Here is a 6,000-nt window from a genome sequence, read left to right as displayed (position 1 = left end):
TCCAACGCCGGATTCACGGTTTTTCTAACGCCGTTGTTTGTTAATTAACGGCCATTTCCTGAGAAAATAAGCATATAGCCTAAGTAAATTACTTTGATATGAATGACAATTTAGATAATACGTATAGCAATACATGTATGACCATTCGGTGCTAAAATGATCAAGCTAAAAGCAGTTGATTATATTCAGAGATAAAAGTGTACCGTTTTCTCAATCATTCGTGAAAAGCAAATGTAAACAAAGCAGATTTTGTCGCTTTCTCAGCTTTTTCATCTCGAAACGGTTTGTGATGACCCTCAAATGCATATCAGGCAGTCCTTTTGTCATTATTTAGTCTGCAGAGTTCTCAAATTTCCGATAAATGCCATCATTTTCGCAAAATCGCGGAAGTTTGAGTTAATGCCGGTTTTGACGGTTTTGCATTTTTGCAAAGACGGTTGCAACTGTATCATTTTAATACCAAAATAAGGCAAAAGAGATAAATATAAAACGTTTTAACAAGACATGGCTTATATATAATTATGTCCAATAAAGACTTACATGCAACGCTCTCACAGGAACAATTGTGAAAAAATAATGTTTTGTGATTTGTATTATTTAGTAATCTAGTATTTTTGTAGATTGTATTAATAAAATAAAAGGTTATTGTTAACATTCTGTGTACATAACTACATACGTTCTGCAATCATCGCCTTCATGTACATAGAGAAGGTGTCGCTTTGCGTGATTTTTTTTTCGGCCGCACCCTTAATTTATCAAGGTGTACCATGAAGGAGAGGGCGTAAAAGAAATGAATAGACACATTTCTACATAGGAATCGTAATACCTGCGTTAGGGGTTAGACAGGGTGATATTGCTTGATTAAAATCAGTCTAGAAAGTAGGAAAAATAAAAAGAAGCGACACCAGAAACTTTAAAATGCCCAAATGTAGTTCATTTGACTTCCATAAATTTTCGAATAAAATCTTAAAAAGTAGTTTTCAAAATATTTTATTTATTGTGGGTCCATACGGGATATATTCTCAGTGCTCAACAGAAAGTAAATAGTGAGCAAGCTTTCAGAAAACCTCTTACTTGTGTGAATTACTTGTATTTAGGGACGGACACGTCTGAAGGGGATGTAATGGGTCATCAAAACGATGCAGGGCTACAAAAGTATAAAATTATTGGGCATATTACTTGTGTATACAAGTGAAACACCCGTTTCTTTAATTTGATAAACTCTTTGAGTTTTGCTTAAAAATAATGAAGCAAGTAGATGCTTTATTTATATACTGCTAAATAATACTTATTCGAATGCATGTGAATTAAATTACCCAATTAATTACCCAACATTTTGTGTTGCGATATTTTTTAAAAAGTTAAAATATCATTTCTAAAATCAAAACATATTCGTGGTCAGCTAAATAACTTTGAAAAGCTGTTGTACTTTTAGTCAATGATTTATTACTTCTGTTTTAATGGTAAATCAACACGGATATAATTTATACAAAAGAAAGAAAAGACGAACGATAATGATGCTCATCTCACTAAATTATCATTAAAAAGTAAATGTGGTCGTTTCATTGTCGTATTTTAAATTGATTAATCGGAACCCGATACATAACAATAAAATATTATTTTCATTTCAAGTTTAATTGCGTTCAATTTGCAAAACTCAAGTTATAATAAAAAATTGTAAAAAATGTGTAGCAGAGTGTTAAACTTTATTTGTAATTGAAAAACAAACTAGTATTGTTGTGTGAAATAAATATGCATTAACATACTATAAAAATAAAATTAAAATACTAACATTATCTTGAGACGTAAATTTGGTTAAAAAGATTCATTCCTTTATTCTTGTATATGTACTTGTAAATTTGCATATGTACTAGGGTCACAGAGTTTTTGGTAGCTCCTGCTTGTTTTTTGAGTGAGTTCATACTTTACGCGGTTGATTTTGTATTCATGAGCATAGGCAATTTTATCTTTGGGTTTCGAGTTGGACAGGCGCTTTTAAATTTAGTTCAGCTGCACATTGCTTCATCTCCACAGTCTTGTTTATGTATTCTCAGTAAACACCGACCTTCGACCGAAGACGTAAGTTGCGTTATTCTTTTCTATTCTATTGTCATAAGTAACGATGTAATCAACAAGCTAAAATTACATTAATTTTTTTTGCCAAACCTCTACGCTTGATTACACTACGGCATGTTCAATTCCTAACCCCTGTGTGACCGATTTTTACAAGTGCGATAGGGGCTATTCAAGCCATGATAGAAGTTGAATTATTATTTTATTCTGTAATCGCGCTGTTTGGCGCGTAAATATTTCTACAAGTATTGTATCAAGTTAAATACGACATTTTCATATAATGGTTATGGCCCGTAATTGTGAATTCTACATTATTTGTTGTTTTGCCAACAATACTCATAAAGCTAAGTGTAGAATATAATTTTTATACTTATAATTGGGTTTTATGGTATTGAAGAGACTAACATAAAGCTTGTGTCATATGAAAACCAGATGTATTTCAATCACAATTGATAAGTTCTTTTATATTGGTTGTAAATTATCACATATAGAATTTTATAATGGCGTTATTTCCGTTATTTATACATGTATATGGTCATGAGTGCATAGTACATGAAGTTAGACAAGTACATCTGGGAATTTTCAAATAGATACATGTAAATCGTATATATCCGATAATGTCATTTTATATTCCAACTGCATATTTACACCGAATTGAAAGTGTAACTTTTAAGTTAAAAGGAAGCGTGGTTTTATGTTGATATAGCTGTTCTAATAAGTACTGAGGAAATATTTCATTTCAAATAATATGTATGTGTAGATAGTGATAATATTTTATGTTGGAGTTCGCAATTTTTTGTAATTTAAAGTAAGGTCAAAATTCACTAAATTGTATTATTTTTGGTTACAGATTTATTAACATCTGGTAATAAAAAAATCGAGCTCCTAGTTTGGAAGTATACTACTCGCGAAGTCTTACCCTATACAACTATTTTGGTTTAAATATAGATTTTAATAAAGCAGCAATGAATCTAGAATCATATTATCAATGTACATATTCCGAGGCCACCACAATCCGTTTGCAAGAGCGGTATATTGCGTATATATATCGTACCGCTACTACAGTTAGCACATGACTTGTATACAATTAGTTCGAACTTACGTACATGTACATATATGTATGCATCAAAGTTTTGCCCTGTCAGAGAAGGCTGTCCTTAATTAAGGTTAAAACAAGTGCACTATTGGTGGCTCGGTGCAGGGGCACCGCAGTTTAGTCTTCAATGGAATAATTTATTTCTATATGCGTACAATAGACAAATCAGAATAGACAGGAATTTAAAACAAGCATTATCAGCTCAAGTTAATCCATTTCTTTTACAATATACATTATGTATTACCAACAAAAGAAATACTTAGTGAAGATATTTAAATAACTATAATGTGAAATGTATAGATCAAACACTAAACAAAGGACACTAAATAAATTATAGATAGAATAAATAAAAAAAAGTCACATCGTTACAGAGAGAAAAGTTCATGTCAAAATACTCTTGAGATTGAAAATAGGTTGCCCGAGGACACTTACCTTACCGGTGTCAAGAGTTTGGGTCGAGTACGGATTACTTTTTTTACGAAGTACTTTTTGTCTTTCTGTATCGGTTATTTCATTGTGTCATTCCCTGACTTTCTACTCTAAATACATCACTATAAATGTGATTCACTGTCACATAGAAGTGCAGGTGTAACTACACGTCTTTCTTTGAAACAACCAGACATCAATTATACGAAAAAATAATTGTTTAGTGTAAACTACTGGACTAAGTATTAAGTATAATTTCTAAATAACAAAGACGATTTGTTTTGTCCTAAGGTCATAAATGTCCTTACTGGCGGAAAACAAACTTGAATTGAATCTCTGTGTTCATAGTTCAAAATACGCGGTCTGAAATTACTAGAAAGTTAATTGAAGAAAAAAGACAATTCCACTTGATAGCCCGATATTTCAGCCTTACAATGGCACCAATATTATATTGCTGTCCGTGTGACCTCTTAAAATATCATATTCGGACATAAACGTTTGTTTAATAAAAAATGGGAACTAATGTTGCTTATAGTTAGTCAAATAAATATGATTTTGCTTCCTTTCTTAACAGAATCTTTTTTGCAGTGCATGAATAAAAGGAATATACTACTGACACTATTCTTAAACCTTCAGAGCTTACTTAAAGGTGTGTTTTCACTTATTGAAGACCTTTTGGTGATATCTCTGTTATTATTTACAATTATTATGGGGTTATACGATGGTGCATTTGTTGCGTTTCACCATATCTGTTCACATTTCTACTTTATATAAACTCAGAATGATACATAGTGATAGTTTAAATCATACAAAGAAATAAACTTTTAGCTGCTTAGCATTAAAAATAAAGATAACGTTGTGCCCAGTATATTCACATAATTAAAGAGACGAATGAACCTAGAGGGTCTGTTGTGCTCACTTGGAACTCATTTCTTTGTGTATAAATATTTAATGTCAGAAACAAAAAGATACTCCAGAAATTAGAAACGAATTTGAAGTATTGAAGCCTTTAGTATGGTATATCATAAGGATCGGTAATTTTCATTAATCGAAAGTTTTTGCTATCTATTACAGCTTTTAAGATATTGGCTAAAAACTGCAAAAAAGCCTTATTTTTTTCGCCTTTCAGGTCATTTACTCTATCAAGGAGTCTTTTATAACTTTGATCCAATTGATACTCTTGTAGGCCTAATCATAAGGATAATTTCATGAATTGAAAGGTTTTTCCTACCTTTTATAGTTTTCAAGATATTGGCTAAAAACTTCAAAATCCTCATTTTTCGCCTGTCAAGGGCAATAACACCAACAAGGAGTCGTCCTACAACTTTGACCCAAATTAATTCCATTGTAGGCCTTAGTGTAACTTAAAGAATCATTTCATCAACTGAAAGATTTTCCTATCTATTCAAGTTTTTAAAATACTGGCTAAAAACTGGAAAAAAAATCCATCATCTTTCCAGGGCAAATACTCTAACAATCAGTCACGTCCGGTAACTTTGACCAACTGAAGAGATTTGTATGACTTATCAGAAGAACTAGTTTCTGCCTTATGAAGTTTATTCGCCGAAAATTGCAACAATCAACAAATTTGACCCAATAGATGCTTTTGTAGGCCTTACCATAAAAATCGTTTAATCGATTGAAAGTTTTCTTTTCTATCTGTTATATTTTCAAGGTATTGGCTGAAAACTACCACAAAAAAACCGTCATATTTCGGCTTTCAAGGGCAATATCTCTAACAAAGAGTCGTTCGACCACGTTTACACAATAGAAACTTTTGTAGGCTTTTTTATTTGTTGACAGTTTTTCCCTACAGTTTATAGTTTTCAAGATATTGACTGAAAATTGCAAAAACGTAACTTTTCGCAACAACTCGTAACAAACAGTCTACCGACAATTTTGACCCAATGAAGACTTTTGTAGAGCTCTTCAAGCTGAAGAGGGAAAGTCGCATTTATTTTAATATCTGGAACAATGTTTAAGGTCTATAACTGTAGAATGTGATCACAGTTATTTGATACATTACAGTGAAGGTCTAGAAAAGATAAGTACTATGGTGAAGAAAAGAAGGTGACAATGGATAGGACATGGCTTACATGTAAGAATGGATAACACAAGGAATGTAAAAATTGCACTCAGCTAGCCCCTCAAGAAAAAAAGGAAATGAGGAAGACCTAAGGAAACACGGAGAACAGTCGAAAACTAACGGAAAGATCTAGGGTTCCAGTCGTGGGGAGATGCATTAAGGATTGCACAGGATTGGTAAGAATGGAGACGCCTTGTTCATGGCCCCATTCTCCACAGGGAGACAGGGAATGGAGAAGACTTGTTCATAGCCACTTTCTACACGGCAGGGACGACAGGGAATTAAGTCTAGTAAGTCACAATAAAGGTAAAAGAAAATG

Source organism: Perna viridis, chromosome 3 (assembly GCF_037379345.1).
Source record: "Perna viridis isolate PV_CMFRI_1.1 ecotype Kerala chromosome 3, ASM3737934v1, whole genome shotgun sequence".
In the NCBI taxonomy this organism is placed as follows: Eukaryota; Metazoa; Mollusca; class Bivalvia; order Mytilida; family Mytilidae; genus Perna; species Perna viridis.
Note: the sequence above shows the minus strand (reverse complement) of the source record.